Source organism: Panthera uncia, assembly GCF_023721935.1.
Source record: "Panthera uncia isolate 11264 chromosome A1 unlocalized genomic scaffold, Puncia_PCG_1.0 HiC_scaffold_17, whole genome shotgun sequence".
In the NCBI taxonomy this organism is placed as follows: domain Eukaryota; kingdom Metazoa; phylum Chordata; class Mammalia; order Carnivora; family Felidae; genus Panthera; species Panthera uncia.
This window is the reverse complement of record NW_026057577.1, coordinates 15,343,649-15,369,731: the sequence shown is the minus strand read 5'-3', so window position 1 is coordinate 15,369,731 and position 26,083 is coordinate 15,343,649. Positions and strand designations below refer to the sequence as shown.

Sequence of the window (26,083 nt, the reverse complement as noted above, 5' to 3'; positions counted from 1 at the left end):
TCTTAGACAGTTTGGACTGCAATTACAAAATACCACAGCTTGGGTAACTTAAACAGCAAAAAACATTTATATCTCACAGTCCCGGAAGCTCAGATGGCCAGCCCAGATCAGGACCAGCAGATCTAATGTGTGTTGAGAGCTCTCTTTCTGCTTTGTAGATGGTCTTCGACCTTCTACCTTCTACAAGGCACAAGGCCTGTTGTTGGGGAGGAACAATAGGCTCTCTGGTCCCTCGTTCTAGGGGCACTAATCCCATCATGAGGACCCTACCCCCTCATGACCTCATCTAAACCAAACTCCCTTTCAAAGGCCCCATCTCCTGATACTGTTACATTGGGAGTTAGGGCTTCTACATAAGAATTTGGAGGTATATAGGGGGAACCTGGCTGGCTCAGTTGGTTATTAAGCGGCCAACTTCAGCTCAGGTCATGATCTTAGAGTCTGTGTGTTCGAGACCTGTGTTGGGCTCTGTGCTGACAGCTCAGAGCCTGGAGCCTGCTTCAGATTCTGTGTCTCCCTGTCTCTCTGCCCCTCCCCTGTTTACACTCTGTCTCTCTCTCAAAATAGTAAACAAACATAAAAAAAAAAGAATTTGGAGTTATACAGACATTTAATCCATAACAGGGCCCTAGGCAAGTACATTATATCTCAGAAAAAAAGAAATTAGTCCAGTAAGCCAGCAACACAGAATGAGTATGAATTTTGAAATTAAGAGCGTATATGGCCCATGGGTAGACACAAGAGAGCCATTATAGGTGTAATGGCATGCATGAGATATCTGGCTTAGGATAGCAGATTTATTTCTCTACACCAATTTATAAGATACGAGAACATAAAAACATAACATACACTGATCTGATAAGTATAGAAGACAAAATACAAACCACAGAAAAGCAGTTTACTTAAAAATTTTGCAGAAGCTGAGTTTGCCTTAGGAACAGAAACAAAAAATAATGATAGAACTTCACCACACATGTAAGAAAATCACTTATTTTTTATTTTTTATTTTTTTTACAGTTTAAGAGTAATATATCAAAGACTAGAGTCAAGCCCAAGCACAGCATGATGCTGGCTAAGTTAGGGTAAAAGTGCTTTTGTGATTGAATTCATAGAGAATTACTTCTGGAATATGTATGGGAAGCAGTTCAAGGAACTGTTAACAGCCTTTGCTTCCCGGGAGAAGGAAGCAAGAGGCAGGGAGACAGAGAAGAGACTCGCTGTAAAGTGAATGCCCTTTTGAAACTTAAATTTTATAGAATGTGGAGCCAGAAACTATTTAATAGTTAATGAATTTTACAACCAGAGATGAGTGTTTCAATTTCTCCCTTTGTTTTTCATATACATGGATAGAACCATATTTTGACATTGGTGATCAAAAAAAAAAAAAAAAAAAAAGGAAAAACCCTTCCCTCAGAAGACAGCATACCTCAGCAAAAGTCATTTTTCCAAATGGTTGCAGGGTGAAGAAAGCCTAGATTGTTAGTGAAAACAAACACCAAAAAAAGAAAAATACGTAAAACTCAGTAGGATACAAAAGCAGTACATGACAGTCAAGGTATTGTTTTGGTGACATCCACTGGAAGGGGCAGGGTAAAGTCACCCACACAGCCAACCATGACCTGTTTATACATTTAACACAGAATATGCCATGATCCATGTGTGAAGAAGCTAAATCAGCCCTGTCAAAATTCGGGGGAAAAACGATTCAGGATAAATTGAAATGTCAAAATACTGTGAAAGAAATCCATTTGTGATGCAATTGCAAAGTTAATTGCACTTATAATAAGCTCAGTACTCAAAACAAGGAAATAGAAAGATATTTTACAGGTATCGGGTTTTAAGAGGCTAACGCATAAGGCTTATTACAATGCAATATAAAATTAGGGGTGCCAGGGTGGCTCAGTTGGTTAAGCATCCAACTTCAGCTCAGGTCATGATCTCACAGTTCATGAGTTCGAGCCCCACATTGGGCTCTGTGCTGACAGCTCGGAGCCTGGAGCTTGCTTCAGATTCTGCATCTCCCTTTCTCTCTGCCCCTCTCAGGATAGTGCTCTGTCTGTCTCTCTCTCTCTCTCTCTCAAAAGTAAAGAAACATTTAGAAAAATAATGCATACTAAAATTAAAAATATTTCTTATCCAGCACTCTTCCATCCCACAAACCCTTAAGTGGAGAGCACTGCTTTTTATTTTATGTGTAAGGCCAGAAAGTGGCTAGGGATCTTACAAGAAGGAAAGGGGAGAGAAAGGGGTCACAATGCAGCTTTACTTCAAACACCTATTATCTTTCCAGATCACAGGTTGATGAATTAGATATCCAATCAAACAGAGCAGAACAAGTTCTTCTTGAAACCACTGGTTTTGAAATGTTTCTCTGCATTTAGGCAAGGTTCATCTGATTATCTAGTCTGAATAGGCTAGTTTCCACATTTAAGACTATAGAACGTCAAAGTGTCATTTCATCTCAAGGACATGTATAATTATACCAAGGTATCACTTTGTATTTCAAGGTTATACCTCCTTTTAATATTATTTTGAAAATTCTTTTGCCTCTAGTTAACTTCTAATATATCACATATGAAGAAATTAAAAAAGAGCCAGCATTCTAGCACAAGTACAAAATACATGCATATAAAGGATCACTGGTATACTTTCTAGAAACTGTTACAACCCATTATGCTATTAGATATATCTGGGCATTGTGGATTACTAATACATGACAATACAATTTTTACTTTAATTTGTACTGTTGTGTGCTGTAATCCAAAAATAACCAAAACCAAAATTACTAAAGTATCAAATGAAGCCTTCATATTTTATTGATGTCATAATAGAGTATACAAGCTGTATCTCATTCATAAAGAGTAACCAGTAAAGTGCCTTACAGAAAGTGTATAAAAATGGTTGGAAGATAGTGAAATGAAGATAGTATTATTTGTTAAAGGAATTTATATAGGGGTTTTAAAAATAACATCATCACTCAATTGTTTCCCAGAATGATATGACTAATCGTTACCTAAAATAATAAATACATAAGATCATATTCAAAGTTATGTATATAACTGACATTAGAGCCTAGTGACAAGATACTGATTTTGTTTCAAAATTTCCTACATCAAGCACAGAGAAGTAGAGTTAATAACCTATTTATAATCCTTCCAAATATCTGTTATCTTTCTATACTACATATCATGTATATAAATAAAGAATTTACCTCCAAGTCATTATACCAACTTACTTCTTAATGGTCTTTCAGCCTTTTAGTTGGCAAAATCTCAGGGCCTTATTCTGTTTTGTGGGAAGAGTGGATGATTTTATGTTATTTTATTTTCAGCTTTACTGAAGTGTAATTGACAAATAAAATTGTAACATATTTAAGTGTACAACATGATAGTTTGATATAAGTACACACTGTGAAAAGACTTACACAATTGAGTTAATTAACATAGAAAATGGATTATTTTAAACAACAGTTTACATGGAAATGCTTAAATAGTTTAAAAACTTGAATATGATAAAATGCCTCATTTCTAACAAAAATCTCCCATACTTTGTAGTTTATTTTAATCAATGACCATAGCCCTGATCCTTTCAAATTTGAAATATTTTCTAATATTAACAGGTTTCACATAGAATGAATTCCAAAATGATTCTTCTGAGGTACCTGTATGTAAGGATTCTAAGTTTGAAAACCATGTTACGTATTTCAAGGGCTACTAAATAATTTCAAATTGTCAATAACCTAATTATCAGATATGGTTCATATTTCTTCTACTAAATATCGAATGAATTTAAATATAATTATATATTACAATCCCATTCAAGAATCCAAGAGAAACCACAAGAATTTAATGATACATAATCAAACCCTTTATTTCGCATAAGAAAATGAATATCCAGGACTGCCAGAGATTTACCCAAAGTATTAGTTTTGAAAGTGATTTTTTTTTCTTTTGGATTTGACATCAAAAGCACAGGCAACATGGGAATGCAAGCTGGTGCAGCCACTCTGGAAAACAGTATGGAGGTTCTTCAAAAAACTAAAAATAGAACTACCCTACGACCCATCAACTGCACTACTAGGCATTTATCCAAGGGATACAGGGATGCTGTTTCAAAGAGACACATGCACCCCCGTGTTTATAGCAGCACTATCAACAATAGCCAAAGTATGGAAAGAGCCCAAATGTCCACCGATGGATGAATGGATAAAGAAGATGTGGTGTGCATATATATATATATATATGTGTGTGTGTGTGTGTGTGTGTGTGTGTGTGTGTATACACACACACACACACACACTGGAGTATTACTTGGCAATCAAAAAGAATGAAATCCTGCTATTTGCAGCTACGTGGATGGAACAGGAGGGTATTATGCTAAGTGAAATTAGTCAGAGAAGACAAAAATCATATGACTTCATTCATATGAGGACTTTAAGAGACAAAACAGATGAACATAAGGGAAGGGAAACAAAAATAATATAAAAACAGGGAGGGGGACAAAACAGAAGAGACTCATAAATATGGAGAACAAACTGAGGGTTACTAGAGGGGTTGTGGGAGGGGGGATGGGCTGAGTAAGTGGCACTAAGGAATTTACTCCTGAAATCACTGTTGCACTATATGCTAATTTGGATGTAAATTTTAAAAAATAAAAAATTAAATAAAAAAAAACAATTTAAATAAAATTTTTTTAAAAAAAGCACAGGCAACAAAAGCAAAAAAATGAGCTAGTGGAACTATATCAAACTAAAATGTTTCTGCAAAGAAAACAGTGAACAAAATGTAAAAGCGATATGTGAAACAGGAGAAAATATTTGCAAACCCTGTTTCTGATAAGGTGCTAACACCTACAATATACACAGAACTTATACAATTCAATAACAAATAAACAAATAACTGTATTAGAAAACGGGCCAAAAACCTGGCTAGACATTCCCTCAAAAAGACAAAAATGGCCAATAGGTATATGAAAAAATGCTGAACATGACTAATCATCAGGTAAAAGCAAATCAAAACCATAATAAAGTACTCCCTCACACTTATTAGGATGACCAGTATCAAAAAGTCTAAAACTAACAAGTGTTGGCAAAACTGTGGAAAAAAGGCAATCCATGTACTTGTTAGTCAGAACATAAACTGGTGCAACAGTTATGGAAAACAGTATCATGATTCCTAAGCAAATTAAAAATAGAACTACCATTTGATTGAGCAATGTCATTTCTGGGTCTATGAAAGGAAATAAAATCAGCATTTTGAACAGATATTTGCACTCCCATGTGTACTGCAGCCTTATTTGTAGTAGCCAAAATATGTAAACATGGTAAGTGTCCATCAACAAATGAATTGATAAAGAAAATGTGACACACACACACACACACACACACACACACACACACACACTGAAATATTACCCTCTAAAAAGGAGATCCTGCCATGTGTGACAATATAGATGAATCTGGAGGATGTTAGGCTAAGTAAAATAAACCAGACACAGAAAGACAAATACTACATAATTTCACTTACATACGGATCCAAATACATACATACATACATACATAAATACATAAATAAATAAAAATAAAATCAGAGAATAGAAGGGTAGTTGACAAGGGCTGGTGGTTGGTGGGGTTGGGAAAAAGAGAGATATTGGTCAGATGGTATAAACTTCTAGTTACCATATAAAGAAGTTCTAGAAACTGAAAGTATAGCATCATGACCATTAGTTTTAAAAATGTCCTGTATACATAAACTTTGCTGACATCAATCTCAAATGTCCTCACCAAATACACAAAGGGGTAACTATGTGAGATGATGGATATGTAATCAGCTTAACTGTGGTAGCCATTTCACAACGAATATACGTATCCAATCATTACACTGTACACCTTAGATACATGCATTTTTATTTGTCAATAATACCTCAGTGAAGCTGGTGGGAAAAAAAGCTAACAAACAACAGGGTCAATTATTTGCAGCCAGGTCTCCTGAAACGCAGTTGGTATCTCTTCTCATCATTATCAGTATAACAATAATGATCACGTAAAGCAATATGCAAAAAATAAAAAAAAGTGCAGATACAATAAAATCAAATATCATATAAGTAGAATAAAGCAGTGTAAGGAAGGTTTGGAAAGTATGTATGTCTTATATAGATACATGCATGTACATATGTAGCTCTAAAACTCTACTGACTGTAGGTGAGCCAGATACTCAATTTTCTCTTGGGCCTTCAAAACACATGCTTTTCTGTATGCTATAGGAGGAGACACACAAAAATGGAAATTAAGACACATTTCTATTTTATGCCATTTAAAATGGATTTTCCATTTTAGTCTTAGAGTGGTACTGGTGAAAAGTCTGGTGATAATATTCAAAGAATACGACTTGGCTGACATACAATTCCTGCCCAGGGAAGTAAGAGCTCATCATTAAAAAAAAAAAAAAAAAAAAAAAAATCAATTTTCTAGATGGGAAAATAATTGTGACAATGGTCAGAATTACGTTTCAGAAGCTAAAATTTTACCGCCCCACATAGGAAAAAAAAGGGACTGAGAAAGTGAAACTGATAAAACCTTAACAGGTTATCTACCCAATTACATCTATAATTTGGGAAACCCAGAAAGTTATTCATTTTATAGATAAGCCCTGCTATGAATGTTTGTGGGCTGAAGGTTCGACTCTCCATCGAATTCATATATTGAGGCCTTAACTTCCAAAGTGATGGTATTTGGACTGGAACCTTTCAGAAACAGTTAGGTTTAGATGATGCCTTACTAAAATCAAGCTATGGTACAGAGGAAGGAGCAATGAATTTACCATTTAGTAAGTCTACCAGATTTTACACAAGTGTGATGAAATTGGTTTTTAGGGCATATACACTACACTTTGGTTATCACTGCTCTTTTTTAATGGCCTCAGATCATAGCTTCATAGTAAGTCTACACAGAATTGTGCAAGAATAAAAATCTATGTAAGCATTTCATGTGATATTTTATTTGTCTGCTAAATGAAAGACAATGATTTACCACTTTGGAATCTGTTATCTTCTTCATTCTTCATGGAATCTCAAGATGTTGTGGAAAAAGCACAAAAATGAGTAGAGGGACTGCATTATATTTTTTAGTTACATTAACTGAACAAATTTGTCTTGGACCAACCAGCTGAAATCTCTACACTATAAAGTGAGAGAAGTAGTCTGAGTGCAGCATTAACCTGGCCCATTCAACTGTGCGATCCTAGAAGGTTGAACATATGAAGTCAAGGTGATGAAACTGGTTAGTTGAGGAGGCAGACTGAGAACTCAGATTTCCTTATCTGAATTATAATCTTTCATTCATCATCAACATGCAATAGAAGACTATAAAAATCAATAAGAAATAAGTGCTAAAGAACTGCCTAAGGCATGACATCTGATGCAAATAAGAGCTATACTTACAACGATAATTTCTTTAAGATTCTTCTGCAAAATTGACATGGCCCTAAGATCCAATTTGCCTAGACAGAGAAAGCTGCAGAAGAGATTCGCACACAATTTATTTCTACAAGGATGGTCCAAGATCAAGAAACATGGTTTAGTTTGCATATAAAAAATAATAGTTCTTTAAAAAATTTAAGTTTTTTTTTTAACGTTTATTTATTTTTGAGACAGAGAGAGACAGAGCATGAGTGGGGGAGGGTCAGAGAGAGAGAGGGAGACACAGAATCTGAAACAGGCTCCAGGCTCTGCACTGTCAGCACAGAGCCCGACGCAGGGCTCGAACTCACAGACCGTGAAATCATGACCTGAGCTGAAGTCGGACGCTTAACCGACTGAGCCACCCAGGCACCCCTAAAAATTTTTTTTTACATTTTTATTTACTTTTGAGAGATAGAGCGCAAGCGGGGGAGGGGCAGAGAGACAGGGAGACAGAGAATCTGAAGCAGGCTGCAGGCTCTTAGCTGTCAGCACAAAGCCCGATGTGGGGCTCAAACTCATAAACAGTGAGATCATAACCTGAGCCAAAGTCAGGCACTCAACCAACTGAGCCATCCAGGTGCCCCAGAATAATAGTTCTTGAATGACAAGAGTTTCCCAAAACTATTTCTAACTTAAAACAAAACAAAACAAAACAAAACACCAACTCCAATTTTGCAGAACAGGCTATTGCTAGCTATTTTGAATCCACATGCAATTGGAAAATATATTTCTTATTTGCAAGTTCATTTTAAGAGATATAAATGGCATGGGTTCTGAGTGGTAAAAAGATAAATTAATTCTGTGTTTGTGTTTAAGTACGTGTCTTACAATTTCCATTTGACCTCAGCTATATTTCAAGCGTCAATAGCACTGCCCAAAATAATACATATGCCATACTGTTTTGGTTCTCTTTATAATTATTTGGCATTTAATAGGTCATATTAATATTACAACCAGTGACTATCTATAAGAAAGAATAAAGCATCTAGTTCTCAATGCAGTCACTTGAAGGAAGAATGGCATGGAGGAAAGAAGTGTTTACCATTAGTCCCTACTGACAACATCTTCAGTCGTACAATGACAGAAGCCACTGGAAGTTTGTGAAAGACACAAACTGAATTTCAAGTCAGTATAATCTTTAGAAGCTCCTGAGGTCTTACTGAAATGGTCTACTTAGTGCATTATAGCCTACTGCTACTGTGAAAGCTACGTGTCACTTTTGGTCCCCAAATGCCATAGGTGACTATGAATTAGGATCTAAGAGGATGCCTGAGACTCACTTCCAGCAGATATTCTACACATCCTTCACTGAACTCCTGTTGGACATAGCCACTAATCTAATCAAATACATTTGAATATTTATTATGTACATGAGGCATGACGCTACCACAAGAGAATGTGTTCTACCAAGTCAGAGAAGGCACTAGTACTTTCCCTCCAGTGAGCCGACCAGCCCTTCCATTATGGCTGATGTCTTTTTCTGTACCCCCCACTGGCATTATTTCCACATCAAAAATAATTTCTCATATATTTATCATAGCCCACCTTTACATGAATGCACAGGTCTTGCTTGTTGACCAAAGAAAGCATTGGAAGTTGGCAGAGAACTCTTGGACTTAACATACAGTGATATTTTATAGAGTTTAAACTTAAGTAGGACTTGTTTCTGGCATACAGAAGAAACTAACATGCATTTGTTGTATATTGATTATATACCAGGTATATGCTAAACCAACAACAGCTTGATGAGGGAGTTCCTAATATCCACATTTAAGAGGCAATGAATCTGAATCTGAATCTAAAGCAAAATTTAAGAATGAGTTAACACTCACACAGCTTAGGTAGTCAAAGAGCCAGCACTTTAACCCAAGATATCCTGACTCTAAAAGTCATGTGCTAATTAACCTTCCTTTATAAAGAGGAAACACAGTATGGAGGGCTGGTAAGGAATAATGAAGATACTGAAATAATCAGAGCACCTGCCAAGTTCTGTCCTTCCCTTCTTAAAGCTATACCACATAAAACATACAGTTGACTTTTGAACAATGGGGAAGTCAGGGCTGTCACCCCTAAGCAGCCAAAAATATACATATTACTTTTGACTCCCCCAAAAACTTAACTACTAATAGCTTATTGTTGACAAGAAGTCTTACTGATAACATAAACAGTCGATTAACATATATTTTGTATGTTACATGCACTACATATTCTTACAATAAAGTAAGCCAAGGAAAAGAGAAAGTTTCTAAGAAAATCATAAGAAAAAAACACAGTACTATAGTGTACATATAAAAAAAAAAGCCCATATGTGGACCTGAACAGTTCAAACCTATGTGTTTCAAGGTCAAATGTAATGTGAACAGCATGGAAGAAAAGGAGTAAGTGTCATGAAGAAAGAGGAAAAATAATGGAGGAAACATCTATGCGCAAGATATGTTGTTGGGTACATCCACAAATATTAACTCAATTAATTCTCCTAATAGTGTTGCTATTTCCACAGGTGCAGAAATCAGTCTCTGAATAGCAGCACCAGAATATAAATCTACAGCTGTTAGATTCAAACACGATGCATCTTCAGTTTTGTTTGCTGCATACAGTGAGATCCGCTCACACCTTCTGTCACACCAACCAGCATAAGGGACACAGGAGCACTTCGGATCAGAGTGGAAGGGAAGCATTACTGCTTTCTAAAATTTCTTTATTTCACATTTATTCACCACCAAAGCCAGAGCCTTCCTCTATCTGGTGCCAGGAAAAGAATCAAACCCACCATGTGCCACTTACTTTTCCTTTGTCTTCGTTTTTCTTTCCCATTTTCAGAGCAGCCAAATCATATCGGTACTAAGGGACCTCTTAGAAAACCTATGTGGTGAGCTGTTCAAACCTAATGACCAAGTCTATTATTTCTCAAGAAATTCTGGAATCCGTTAAGCTTCATTTTTGAAGTTGGCATCACGCAGTGAAAGAAGACTATATTCTTGAAGATGCTCTTCTAGTGATCATGACAAGCAGGTGCTGGGGAACATTCTGTGCAATACTTTGTTTTCCTGATAACATTTGAAGGGCATTCCATCTGTCCAGTGCTGATACACTTCCTCTCATCGGGTGGTTAATTGGGATTCATTTTTCAGTTTCTTCTCATAGGAAAATTTGTCTGATTTTCCTGACTTTTGCCAAATCCCCCTTTTGGGTCCTTTACAGGGCTGATGAGTGCTACATTTGTTTTTTGTGTGTTTTCTTTAATGTTTATTTATTTTTGAGAGAGAGAGAGAGAGAGAGAGAGCAAGGGGGGCGGGGGGGCAGAGAGAGAGGGAGACACAGAATCCCAGGCAGGCTCCAGGCTCTGAGCTGTCAGCACAGAGCCTGATGCAGGGCTTGAACTCATAAACACGAGATCATGACCTGAGGCGAAGTCAGACACTTAACCTAATGAGCCACCCAGGTGCCCCAAAATGAATGTTGCATTTGTACATTTTGATGAGAGATTAGATAAATCTAGTCCTAGGGGAAGAACATAAACTACACAGAGGATGGGGATTTATCTGCTTTTAATCAACACTATATCACTAAATGGCTTGTCACATTCCTATGAGTAGTAGGTGCTCTATAAGTATTTGTTGAGTTGACTCATTTGCAGGTTAACTGCCTAAGTTTAAGGTTAGGCAGATCTGTAGCCATGGAACACAATAAAGCCTACCAGATTCGAAACAGTTAATTGGGACAATGTCCCATCCACAGCTCTGTTAGCCGGGGCCTGCCTTGGCTCCTAAGTCCTTAGCAGTATGTCATTTTTTCCCAATACGAAGACTACAAAGGTATATTTTAAAGAATCAATAGGTATATATTCAGAATCTTCCAACACATGCTACAGAAGTACAAAGAAATCTAGATTGTGGTTCTTCCTCTCAAAAAATTTATAATGTATCTGACTAATATGTTGTGAGGAATTTGAGGAAGTGAAAAAGTGACAGCATGAAATAAGAGTAACCAAGAGGGAGATCACTGAAGGCCACCAGAGTCAGAGAGGACCCATGGCAGACCAGGGGCTCAGAGTCTTGTGCTCAGCCTGAAACACACAGAATGTAGATTGAAACAGAAGAGGAGATGCTTCCAGACTAGAGAAATAGGAAAACATTAGCTATTCTGAAGGGAGGGAAGGAAGCCTGCTTGACTCCTGCAGAGGGTGGAAAAGCAGTGAGAATGTTTTCATATGCAGAGAGACCAGAGAATAAAGAATGTCTTCAGACCAGGCCTAAGACTTCAGGTGATGGGGTAGACCACAAAGTACCGCTTCTAATCCTTTTATGTTTTGCCTTTTTTTTTCTTCTTTAATTTGAGAGAGAGAGAGAGCGCGCGTGCAAGTGTGAGTGGGGCAAAGGAGTAGAGGGAGAGTGAGAGAGAGAGAGACAGAGATAGAGACAGAGACAGAGAATCTTAAGCAGGCTCCAAGCTCAGCACAGAACCCGACATGGGGCTCGATCCCACGACCCTGGGACATGACCTGAGCCAAAATCAGGAGTCAGACGCTTAACCAACTGAACCATCCAGGAACCCCAGCCTCTTCCAATTCTTAACAGTCAAAGGACATGCTGGAATTCATGTTTCAGGAAATTATTCTAACAAGTTTATCTTTTAAGGAATAAAAGTAGAAAACCATGCAAGGATAGGAAACTTGGAGGTATAAGGAAAATAGTCAACACACTCTTCTAGAATGGTAACTTGGCTTTATTACGGAAGAAGAAGCAGATATGTATACAGGGGGTTGGTATGTGCATGTGTATATGTATGTGTGTATGTGTGTACAGATGGAGAAAGGGCCTAGTTTTGTTTTGTTTCTTGTTCATTTTGTTTTATTTTTTTTTTAACATCAAATCTCAATGTTTTCAGCAGTCAGATATCAACACATTTAAACTCAGTTGAGTGCATCGAAATCTAATTTGTGGAATCTAACCAAAAGCAGAAAGCATGGCAGTCGGGCAACAGTTCATATCACTGTCTGTTTCCTAATTCTTTAGACACCTCTTGGCCAATGGCAAGTCAGATGCCACACAATGTGACATTGCAGTCAGTCTACGAAAAGATAACATGTGTCAAGTCCTTGCTTATTTCCAGCTCTATCAATAAAAGATAATTCCAGGACAACAGGAAAAGAAAAAGCATAAGGCCTGAAGGTCAGTTATAACATTTGACCCTTTAAATTGAAGTTACTCTGTCAACCAGCACAGACAGCCTGAAATGAATGACCCATTATTTTTCTATAAACTTCACAATTTTTCTTTAAAACAACTCTGATTCGGGGCACCCGGGGGCTCAGCTGTTTGGATGTCTGACTTCAGCTCAGGTCATGACCTCACAGTTCATGGGTTTGAACCCCGCATCGGGCTCTGTGCTGACAGCTCAGAGCCTGGAGCCTGCTTCAGATTCTGTGTCTCCCTCTAACTCTGACCCTCCCCCACCTGCACTCTGTCTCTGCCTCTCAAAAATAATGAAATGTTAAAAAGAATTTAAAGCAACTCTGATTCAAATGACACATTCTCCTTTGACCAGCAATGAAAAGTGTACAATACTTTAAATATTTTCTCTTTATTATTGACTAAAGACTTTTTCCTATTTATTAACTGCCTGAATTTCCAAGCCTTCTTCATTGAATTTGCATAAAAAGCTATAACTGAGGGCTAGCTAAGCTTTAGGGAAAAAATATAAAAGACTAGTAACTTAATATAAAAAAAGTGAATGGAAAACAATCATTTATCAGGGCACCTGGGTGGCTCAGTTGGTGAAGCATGCAACTCTTGGTTTGGGCTCAAGTCATGATCTTGCATTTTGTGAGAGATCAAGCCCCTTCTGAGGCTCTGTGCTGGCAGCCTGGAGCCCCCTTGGGATTCTCGGTCTCCCTCTCTCTCTCCTTGTATCTATATCTGTGAAATAATGGCTACATCTGGCTCAGGTAAGCATTGCTGAATACAAAGAAAGCTCATGTGTTTACAGGTGCAGTTTAGGGGCACCTGGGTGGCTCAGTCAGTTAAGCTTCTGACTTTGGCTCAGGTCATGATCTTAAGGTTCGTGAGTTCAAGCCCCACATCAGGCTCTGTGCTGACAGCTTGGATCCTGGAGCCTGCTTCAGATTCTGTGTCTCCCTCTCTCTCTCTCTCCCCCTTATGGGATCATGCTCTGTTTCTCTCTCCTTCAAAAATAAACATTAAAAAAGAAAAGAAAAAGAAACAGGTGCAATTTAGGAAAGAAAGTGAATAGGAACATCAATCATGCATGTGTATCTGCGAAATGTGGAAACACAATCCTAGCTTCCTTTTCTGAAATCAAGATTTGCAACTTGACAAACACCCTCTACCTTTCCTCAGTATCTCTTTACACTTATTGCCATCATAATCAGCACACAGAAGTGAAGGAGACCCAGGACAAATCAGTGATTTATCATATTCACTCATCCAAAGCTCTGGTGTTTTTATCCTCATTAGCTGGTATTTTTTTTTTCCCATATCACTGAAATAAGGTCCTATGAAAATTAAACGAAATAAAATTTCTCATCTATTGTCTGTATGCACGCATGCTTTTGTAAAAATTGGTAGATTCACTCACTGTGAATTTTAATTGATTTTTAAAGAAAGAGAATACGTTATTATATCCATATAGACACTGAGACCCGTTTTACCCTTCTGTGAATGTTTGCAAGTCTCACAGCATGAAGGGAATAAACACTTGTTGCAGAAATTTTTAAATAGCTTCAAATAGATGAGCGCTTTGCTTGTGACTTACATTCTCCTCTTTAAAATACTGTGCCAGATAACAAAGATTAAATTTTGTTTTTATCCATTATGTTCTTGTAGATAACGCCAAGAGATAATTAATATTACAAAAAATGAAAATTGCATCATAATGAGGATGATTTGCCTTCCTCCGAAATACATCTAAGAATATCAAAGGTTTACAGAGGAAAGCCATAGAAAGAAGAGTCACCAGATATTTTATTTTTCCTCTCAGGACAGGCCAACGGAGCCTCTGAGCTCAGACAGACGCAGCCACCTGCCTAGGTAGGCTACAGGGGATGGGATTTGATGGGCTATCCCATTTACTGCCTCAGTTAGTAACTATTACTTCCCAAGAACTTCCATATTGCCCCTACCTTTCTTTGTCTTGCCTGTTTTCCCAGGAATAAAGAAATATCCAAGGATCTGGAAATTTTTTGCCGGTCTTGGAAAATGACTATAGTGTGAACTCCTTAGACACCACCAGACCCCTTCACTTGGATGACTGGATTATATGTTCACCTTCAAGACACCTGAGAGGAGAGAAGAAATCTGTAGCCAAACCCTTAGTCACTTCCCCACTGAGGACTTTCAGTTAAACAGATCAGGCTGTGGTCATTGACTAGTCACAGCACCTCACCAGTTTCCTCAGGTTAAGTATTGATATGTAGGGATGATTCTAAAGTATTACACAATCAGCAGTCATACCAACCAAGCAGAAAGAGCAGGGGCCTGAGCACTGAGGCAGCCCTCAACAGGTTTCTGCTGTGCCAAGCAATAGTCTGGTCATTTCTAAATTATGGAAGATCTATTGATGCTCTGGGAGAAAACCTGGGTGCTACGTGAGGAGAGGCAAGAGAGGCCAGGTCGGGTCAGTAACTATCTTTCAAACAACACAAAAATATTTCAGTATTTTCAGTCCTACTGATCCATCTTTACCCCTGTGTACTGAAATTAGCCATAATTACATGCATAAGCATCTCCTCTATATTCTAGGGAGTGTGGAAAATTAATTGTTGGCAGGCTTGCAAGTAAATCTTTTTTAGTTAAATATGGAGACAATGTAACACAGCGGGTGAAGAGCAGGGCTGTGCCACTAACTGTACAACACTGTTACTAACTCAAGCTTCCTCATTCATAAAATGGAAATGATAAAAATATTCCTTGTAGTGCTTTGAGAATTAATGGAGTGATGTATAAAAAGGACTTTGCATGGCAGGTGCTCAATAAATGCTGGTATATGTCTACCTCAATAGTGGAACGTATCTTCATCTAACTACACTGTCACGATCAGTAGAAAATAGAGACTCCAGGCTATTTTAGGTTACCTAAAAAGAAATTGGCATGAATATATCTTCCTTTTCAAGCTGTTGGGGTATGATGTATTCCTTCAGATTAAGTTTGGGAATTGAGGGACAAATGTATTTTTGTGAGGTCTAAACTTTAAAGAGTTCAAAAAAGTGGTACCCAACGTCTTTTCATTTTATTTTTAATGAGGGAAATTATTTATTATGAGTGGTGCGATATGGCTGTGATATTCCATGATTCATTGACAAAATATATGGTTTTAGGATATTTCTCCACATATATGAATAAAAACTTTTTATACGTCATGTGGCACTTTTTAAAAGAATTTCATTTGGGAAGCACTATATGACATCTTATTTTTATAAGGAAGTTTTAATAATTTCCTTGCCAATAACTAAAAATAAGCCCCAATGACTTAAAGGATAAAAAAGCATATGGTAATACTTCTCAGGCTTCTTTATGACATCATGAAAGTCATTGCCATATACGACTTGCCTATTGTAAAACTATAAGTTACTAGATTTGAAAGAAACCTTGTCAATGAGCTTGACATTAAGTGGAGAGCACTGATTAATTTCAAATATAATGTCTAATAAAAATATCAACCTCATAGAGAGAATCCAATATATAAAACTACCTATAATAATCATGAATAATTTCTAATTATCATCAGAACATTTCATATTTCTTAAATGTGTATTCATTTATTTTTGAGAGAAAGAGAGCATGAGTAGGGGAGGATCAGAGAGAGGGAGAGAAAATCACAAGTAGGCTGTGCTGACAGAGATGTGGGGCTCTAACTTACAAACCATGAGATCATGACTTGAGCTAAAATCAAGAGTCAGACACTTAACCAACTGAGCCACCCAAGTGCCCCTTCATTAGAACATTTTATTTTTCATTAGGAATAGATTTTTATTTGCCAGGAAACAACTAAAACATTTAAAAGAGGCAAGGATGCTTATGGACACAGCTATGTGCATGTGGATAATCATGAAGACATGCCCTCTGTAGGCAACTGAAAGGAAGAAAATGATCTCTTTTCCCAAAAAGAGTTGCGATGTTCAAATTGAATAGCCTACCTCTGTCCCTTCTCTTCTACCCTCTCTACTTGTCCTTTTTTTCTTAGAGGCACTATTATCTCCTATTACGCTGATAATTTGAGCCATAGAAAGTCTACATTCTCAACAGGCAACACATCTTCCACATTAGCTTGGAATGATTCTGAAGATATCAAATTGAGGAAACCATGTCTAAGATATTTCAGATCTCAGAGATGTAGGTGGAAAAATCACATGTAGGCATCAAGAGTACTGCCCTCCAAACTTTTCAGAGGAGCAGTAACTAGGAAGTCAGTCCACTGATGGGTCATAAAAATGATCTAATTTGAATGGGACTGCTGTTTTCAAGAAATGAAATATGAAATTACAGAACAGTAAAGATGCTACATAGAATAAAATGGAAAACATAATTGTATCATACGTTGTATTTCATTATATTTTGCTTCAGTTTCATATACACACACATGCACCTGCATACATCACACACATAGGTGTATATACTATGTTGTGATGAAAAAGTCACTTCTTACTGTTTCAATGGGCAGTGTTCGAAAGCCACTGAAATGAAGCAGAAATCACAAACTGGCATGCAACAGCTAAGTTCCAGTAAGCTGAATATTTAATTTAGCCCACAGAGTGGCTTCCTTGACACTGAATTAGTTGCTAATATATAAAGATTGCAAGAGCTCACATAAAAAGCTGTTTATGTGGGTTCTTTCGGAAGGTCAGAAGATCTAGCATCCATCTGACACACAGGCCCCAGGAGCTGAGAAGTATCTGTATCACTAGAAAGGGCAGGAGCTCTCCGGTCATCAGGAACCCTCATTTTCCTTTTGCACTCTGTGTTATATACTTGCCTGATAACTTCAGGTATTTTAATGTGTCCCTAATTGTCTACACTTGTGCTCTGGCAATGATCACAGAGGTCCAGGGACTGTTAAGGAAACTCATGTTAAAGACACGGAGTCTAGAACGTACAGGATCATGAAAGGAATAAGTCTAAAATTATCTACCTCTAGGCCAAAAGACCAACAGTAAAGACCAACAGAGTTCTAACCCTTTCATTTCACAGATGAGAAGACTGAGACCCAAAGACAGCAAGTGAAATGCCAAACGTCACAGAGTTAATAGCTCCATGGTCAGAAATAAGTTCTCCTATTTTTTTTTTTAATTCTTTAACATCTCTTTTTAATTTATTTTTGAGAGACAGAGAGACTGAGCATGACGAGCTATGAGGGGAAGAGAGACAGAAAGAGCCACAATCCAAAGCAGGCTCCAGGCTCTGAGCTGTCCGCACAGAGCCTGACACGGGGCTCAAACTCATGAATCGCGAGATCATGACCTGAGCCAAAGGTGGACAATTAACCAACTGAGCCACCCAGGTGCCCCAAGTTCTCACTTCTATCTTGATGCCCTTTCAACTACCCATGGCTGCCTTCAGTTGCATAATTTGCAGGAATGAAAGGCAGTTTTGATGCCAGGGAGGCATACAGATGTGATGTGGAAATGGTCTATCAGTAACAAAGACATTGCCGGTGGAAATAAAGTACTGGCGATTGACAATGGAGTCACACTGCCATCAGGTTCTGTTCACATCCATTGCCTTTCTTACCTATAGCATCCAAGTGTATATCACCTGAAGACACACAGCTGGGGTTGGTCAAACACTGCATACCACGTACATTCTAAAATATGAACAACCCAGGCAGGTTAATTTCTTAATTTGGACAAATGTATCAGGGTTATAATCAAAGATGTTAACATTGGAGGAAATGAGTTGAAAGGTATGTGGAACTCTTCACACAATCTCTTGCAACTTTTCTGTACATCAAAAATCATTTCCAAAATAAAGGCTTTGTTTAAAAATATTGAGAAACCATGAATAAAGATGTGATGGGGCTTCCATATTCCTTAGCAGTAAAATCAGAAAAGGATACATTTTTCTTGAAGAAAACATTCCTTTATCAAAAACAAAACAAAACAAAACAAAAACTACATCAGCGTAACTGTCACCACTCAAAACCTCGTAACAGACTGACTCAAGGCTTATAACAAGGTCATGTCTCCAACGAGGCCCAGAAGTTGCCCCAATGCTGAACTACGGTGTTCCTCTAAGACATACAACACACACACACACACACACACACACACACACACACACACACAGTTTTAACTAATAAAGACATGTCCTTTCCAGACATTCTTTGTAACAGCCCAGAGAGAAGAAATACGAGGTTTGCTTTTAAAGGGGTACACCTGAGAAGATGTATTTGCTTATTTTTAATGCATGGCTTCAATGAATACTTAAGAGTATTAAAAAAAAAGAGCAAAGGGTGACAAAAATTTGCTAGCTGATTCAGAGAACAATCAGGAGAATATGAAGAGGTTGAGACATCCTGGGGGAAATGTCTTTTCAGTTGATGGACAATGTTCATTTCCAAAATAGCCCATCTGGGCCCTGAAAGTTACGTGACCCCAATTATCCTGGGAGGAACTCTCCTATGTCTAGATCAATTATTACCAAAGACAGATGTTGGTTATAAAAAAAAAAAAATGATGTGGATATGAGGGTATCTCGGCACTAGAATCCTAGGAAACAGGCAATTCTTCAAATTGTCCTCAAGGAGTCATTTTAAAGTCCCATATCTGCTTTGGTGGAAGACACTATTTAATTTCTTACCATCAATTCTTAGGAGAAGAATGCAGTCCTACATGCATTTTGATCTACACTGCTCAACAAAACCCTGTGCTTGTGAGGAGAAATAATGGCGAGCTGGGAAGTAGATGAAAACATTCAGGCTTTCAAAAAATAGTTACCTATTGCTGTGTCTTTGTGTCTAAATTGTGCTACTTCTGCTCTACCTCAAATACTAAAGCAACTTAGAAGACGTCAAATGATTCCCTTTATAAATTCACAAAAACATAACTATATATTACATTTATATTTGTCTGAATAATATTTATGACACACGCCCTGTATTCATGGCTCTGTACCACATGCCTACGTGGAAGGTACATTCTATCTGGGCTTGGAGACAACTTAGCACCAATAACAAAATTAATAATTTAGAGTTGATAAATGCTACAAAAGAATAGTACACGGTGTTGGAAAACAGCAAACAAAGGGTGTTAATCTATCCTGGGGTCAGCAAATGACTAAAGCCTATAAGCAGAGTTCTGAAGGACAGAAAAGGATTGGTTAGGGAACACCAAAGGACAGTGGAAGGGAGTGGGGGTTGCAGTATGTCCAAGGTCCAAGAAGGGGCATGACATTTTCAAGTGGCAGAAAAGAGGCCTATGTGACCTGAACACTGGCTGTTCAGGGGCACAAGGTGTGCAGTGAACCCAGAGAAAGAGGTGGGCCAGGTCACACAGGGTCTCACAGGACTGAAACAGAAATCTGGCTGTGATCCTAAGAGCCCTGAATTTTCTGGTAAAGGCAAGTCCATGCCTATAAAAAGTATGTTAACAAGGAAAGCAACAGGGGCACCTGGGTGGCTCAGTCAGTTGAGCATCTGACTCAATTTTGGCTCAGGTCATGATCCTAGGGTTGGTGGATTTAGCCTCTTGTCCAGCTGAGCATGGAAACTACTTAGGATTCTCTCTCTCTCTCTCTCTCTCTCTCTCTCTCTCTCTCTCTCTGTGTCTCTTTCCAGTTTCATATTTGTGTTCAAAAAAGATCAAACTGGCTGGTGTGTGCAAGCAGATAAAAGTGGCTCCTTAGAGGGCTCTGTTGTGGCCCTACTAAGACTTCCTGTCCTGACCTAAAGAAAAGTTCTCAAAGGAGAAATAGTGGGTGAATACACTTGGCTCATTCAAGAAGGCAACACTTTTAATTAATGTCTTCTTTGCCTAATGAACCATCACAATATGCAACCCTGTTAAGGTTCACCAAAATGGAAAACAAAAACAAAAACAAAAACAAAAACAAAAACAAAACAGAAAACAAACAAAAAACAAAAACCATGGCCAGGTATACACAAGTATGAGTTTCTGTAGAAATAGCTACGTTCTCAGGCTTTACGAGTGACAGGCACAAATATCGACCAAAGAGACATTTTGAAACAACAAAGAACCTAAAATATAAAGACAATGAACTCTACAAATGATCCAGTCATCTCTCCTACCACTATATATGCTAACCACTCATCAAAAAAACATAAAAATGAAAATAAAACTTAATACATGTAAAAACTTTTCATAACAATCTTTGCAAGCAACAGCAAAAACAAAATAATCTAGATACTTTATCTGCTTGAGGCTGATATATTAATTGTTCTTAAAAAATTAATCATCTAATTACATTATATTGAACTGATCACTTAAACACTCAATCAATGAATGATACAAGAATCTTATGCCTCATAATGCTATTCTTTTTTATATTTTTTTGGAAAAAATTTTTAATGTTTATTTATTTTCGAGAGAGGGAGAGAGACAGAGTATGAATAGGACAGGGGCAGAGAGAGGGAGAGAATCTGAAACAGAATCTGAATCTGAAACAGGCTCCAGGCTCTGAGCTGTCAGCACAGAGCCGCACGCAGGGCTCGAACTCACGAACAGTGAGATCATGACCTGAGCTGAAGTCAGATGTTCAACTGACTGAGCCACCCAGGTGCCCCTTCATAATGCTATTCTATACACTTTTTGCCAACAAATATTTAAGTTTTGTGACAGAAAAACATTTAAAGCTGTAAGATTCTTAGACAATTATTCACAATATTATTTAGTATTAATCTTATAAATTTCAGAATAAAACCTAAATTAAAATCATTTCGAGTAACATATGGTCATTGTTTCTTATTTCTTAGTTCTTCTGTTATTATTGTAATCTTAAATATCTGGTCCTGACTTAGAAATTTTGAAACTACCAGGAAAAAAAATACTGTGTAAAAACACATATAGTTGCTTTGTTTTACCAAAATCATGATTTTTTAAAACGTTTTTTCTGTCATTAGGAAATATTCATGAGAACCTGCATCCATTCTTCTCTTCGTGTTGTAGAAATGGCCTTGGAGCTGCCTGCCAGAAATTGCACAAGATTCTAAAAGGCATATTGAGCTGTTCTTTCCTGTTTTCTCAGGAGCGCAGGTATTGTGGGGTGGGGGGAAAGCCTTCCCTGCCTTTGGGGTCAACTGCTCCTGATTTAGTCATTTTCCTGCATACCAATTTTCCTTCTCTTTATTCCACTTCCCTCACTTTTTCTCAATCTTCCTCCAGGGAACAAACTCACATTACAATTGCTAAGTCAGCAGCCAACGCTTTCTCCCAGCAGTGGTCCTAAGCAGGTGGTACAAATTCGCCAGGCTCCAAGCAAGGCTAAAATCTCTTGGAAAAGAATGGTGAGCTCACTCAGAGGATGGAGGTTTCAGAGGAACCAGCTTATTTGGGAGCTTTGAGTAAAGTATGAGAAGCAAGGACAATGTTCTTTTGTATTAATGCCAAGGCTGAAGATCCTTTCTGCTTTCAAAAGCACCCTATGGATCTGTACTTCTTTCTTTTTTTTTTTTCCTACAAAATTCAAACCACCATGGGGTTATCAAACTTTTAGTAGTGGAAGACTTTATTCAATCCATTAAATCTCCACTAAAAGTGGCATTTTAATAGTATATATTAATGTTTACGAGTTCAAAATTGTCATATGTATACCCCATAAACTGAACTGATGTATATTTAACAACACAAAATCTTGCAGGTGAGGTTGATATACAACTGCTGCTTTTGTAAACACATTACTTGGGGATTTCATTTTAGTTGCAGAGCAATGAAAAAACCCTAATTCACGTAGAAATAGAGCTGAAATTGCCATGTTTTCTCAAGAGCGCCTCTTAAAATCTCAGACTATTTATCAATTAAACCAATTTGGTAGCTTGAAAGAGGGGTAGTAGAAGTTTCTTCGTTCAGATTAGAAATGGAACATTACTAATAGCTTTCTTGCATTTCCTAAACAGTAAATATTCAACATGGATGGTGCCAACAGACAACCCAATCCATTTTAATGTCCTTTGTTTAGCAAAAAGTACACTTTAAAGTATATTTTAAAATTATCATGTTAAAAATATCATTAAAAAAATCCAAGATCTAGAGGCAACTGTTTATGGTTAAAAAATCATACAAAATTTCAAAACCAATTCATTTCAGGCTGACTCCACATTTTATTTCAGTTCCATTACTGATTTTTTTTTTAAGTGCAGTCACTTGCATGTAACTACAGTTAAAGAGTCAGTAAAGAAACTAAAATATGATCTTGCTTGGCCAAATTCAGCTCATGTTGTTTATAACGGTAGGGGTGAGGCAAGGGGACCTTCCAATTTAACAATATCCACTAGTATTGTGGATAAAATTGCATTTATGATGGGATGGGTGATGTTTGTGTAATAGTTGCCAGAGCAGCCACTGAGTTTCACCTGATATGCGATGCATATGCTGCAGGAATTGAGAAATCTGATATGACTGCAAGTGAACCACATACAGCACTATATCCTTCTAGGCACTAATACATTTTCCAAAAACGCCAGAGATGTCCAGAGATGGTGGGGAAATCTTTATTTTGAGAGTCAATTTGGTAAAACAAATTAACTATCTTGGTGAACTTCAGCACATTTAAATATGTTAATGAATCAATGCGTGTTATCCTAGAGCTTTTAAATGATTAATTTCATAAAATTAAATTTGAATCAAGTAATTATTTCTTCTTAAAGAATACTATGGTGCTAGGAACATAGTCAAAAAAACCAATAGTCTAAATAAATCTTAAGAGATAAGGGAAGTATGTTGGCTGATATTTGGTTGAGGCAGACAACAGCTAGTCCGAACATTATAACTTATTTAATCAGTGGCCAATACGGACGGAGGTAGATCCTCTAAAATGTAAACATAAAAACCTTGCACACACTTTAAAATTGCAACCTTTTACATGGGCATCTTTCTTTCTATTGATTCAGGTGTGTTTTGCTTAAGTGAAACAGTGTATACGTATACTAATTTAGCCACATTTTTTCCAAAAAGGACACATTTTGGGACCTGTCATTTGCAGAACCCTTTGGATAAGATAGTCACATATTTAACTGGGAAAAAAAAATTACTTTGTAAAGTACAAAGTGTAATACTATGCCACTAGAAAAGAGATGACCACAGGCAGTATTATGGGAATGAGTGTATCATTGCCATTAAACCAAAAGGCCACTAAGGAGATTCAAACAGAATTCTCTTCTGATCACAGGAAGGTCACACACATAAAGTCATTTGTTTCTGCCAACTGTCACAACTTTATAGCTGAAACACTGGCAGCGGTTGATGTGATATTTTATAAATGAAGGTACATCACTTAATGAAAGTAAATGACCTAACATGAGCAACTAAGCATGGGACAATTGATGAAATGTGACAAAAGTCTACAGGCTAGATAACAGCCCTTTATGAGTATAAATTTCTTAGTCTTGATACCTGTACTGTGTTTACCTAAGTGATCATTCTTCTTTTATAGGAAATAAACACCAGGTATTGAGAAATAAGGGGGCACCATGTATGCAAATTACTTTCAATGATTTCAGGAAACAATTGTAAGGTAAGAGAAGGAATAATAAAGCAAGCATGGTAAAATGTTAAGAGCTGGGGAATCTGGGTACAGAAGAATTCCGAGTACCATTTGTGCACACTCTCTGTGACTGAAATTCTTTCAAAACAAAACAATGTTTTACAACCATCTTACAAAGCATATTTTCTTTCATGAGGATACTCAAAGGACTTAATGCAGAGATCTGCAATGTTACTCTCGACTGTGAAAAGAGAAGCAAACTAACAGATATGGCACTCTATTGTAGCTTTTATCTATGTTCATTATATACATGTGTATATGAAGTGTATGTATGTGTGTGCCACACAAATGAAACACAGACAATGTAAAATAAATAGACACAATCACTTTGAATCCCAAATTCAGTACAGTCTGCTTCGTTACATTATCTAGATCCATGTCTGTTACTCATCACAATAGAAACCTTTGAAAATAATTAGGCACTACCAAGTTCTGATAAAAATGTTGGTTCATTTACAAGGTTATTACAGAACTGCAAAGGAGTTCAACTACCAATAAAATAAAAATTGTTCATGCAAGAATCTTTCATAATACACATGCTCATACTAGCTTGTTTAAAAAACTATATCTCTCGCCTTTCTAACTTGACCAGTTGGGGCTCACATCTAATTAAATAAAAGCAACAAACATGCTAGGATTAAAAAGATTTATTTTAAGATAATCTTTGGAAACACACTGAAACACACAGAATTATGGACCCTTTTGTATGCAGTCTTTAGGGAAAGGGGAAAAAATGATACATAGAAAGAGGTGAGATACAATATATTTTTAAGTACAAAGAGGCTGATACATAATTTCATCAATAAAATGATAGATACCAAAAAAAGATACAACAAATTATTTTAAGGGCAAAATAGTCAATGACAGCTGGGCTTAAGTTGTAATTGCCCATCTCTATTAGGGGCTGTGAAAAACACATAAAAATGCCTTCTATGTATATGTTCTCAAAGAAGGAATATTAGAGTTTAATGTAAAAAAGCATAAAATATAAGAAAAAAATTCAGAAACATGAGCCAGCAGACATATGTGGGGTGCGGGATTCCTTCTTCTAACACTGAGTGCCCCTGGACACAGTCCTTGAACCTCTTCTCCATATCACTTACTGATTGAGTTAATCAGTCTGATGGCTTTAAATACCACCTATGGCCCAAAAGCAACCAAATTTGTATCTTCAGGGTGGTCTCCTGGCACAAACTCACAAATGATTTACAAAATTGCTTATTAAAAATCTGTCTGGATTTCTAAAAATCACATTGAGCTCCATTTGTCAAAAACTTAACTCCTGATATCTGCCTACACTTGTGTCTCTCAAAGCCTTCCAAATCTCAGTGGAGATAACCCCAAATAATTAGCACTGCCCCCCGACCAGAAACAAAAACAAAAACAAAAACAAAACGAAGAAAAAAACAGCCTGAATTCATTCATGACTACTCTCTTGCTATGATAACCCACGTCTGATCTGCTAGAATACCTTGTTAGTTTTACTTTCAAAACATACCCAACATCCATCCACTTGCTACTATCTCCACGGCTACCTTTCTGGTCCATGCCATCACATCATCTGTCACCCACACTGCTGTGACAGCCTAATTTTTTCTTTCTGCCCAATTCTACTCTATAGACTATTCTCAACACACACATTAGGACAATCCTTTAAAAAACATAGCTCACAGATCATGTGCTTCTTTGCTCAACAGTCCACACTAATCTCCTATTTCACTCAGAGACAAGAATGACAACACTCAATGGCCAGGTTTTAAACGCCTTTCCAATTTCACTTCCTGGTGCCCTTTCTTTTGCTCCCTCTGTTCCAGCCACAAATGCTTCCTTGAATGTACCAGGCAAGCATGGTTCTGGCTGGGAAATTTCCCTGGCTTATGTATATACCAACTGAA

General features: G+C 37.3%; 1 protein-coding gene across 1 annotated transcript in view; it reads right to left on the bottom strand.

Moving 5' to 3' along the window:
* PRR16 (proline rich 16) overlaps positions 1 to 26,083 on the bottom strand; it is a 200,894-nt gene that overhangs the window by 109,921 nt on the left and 64,890 nt on the right. The gene's annotated exons all lie outside the window — the stretch shown is intronic.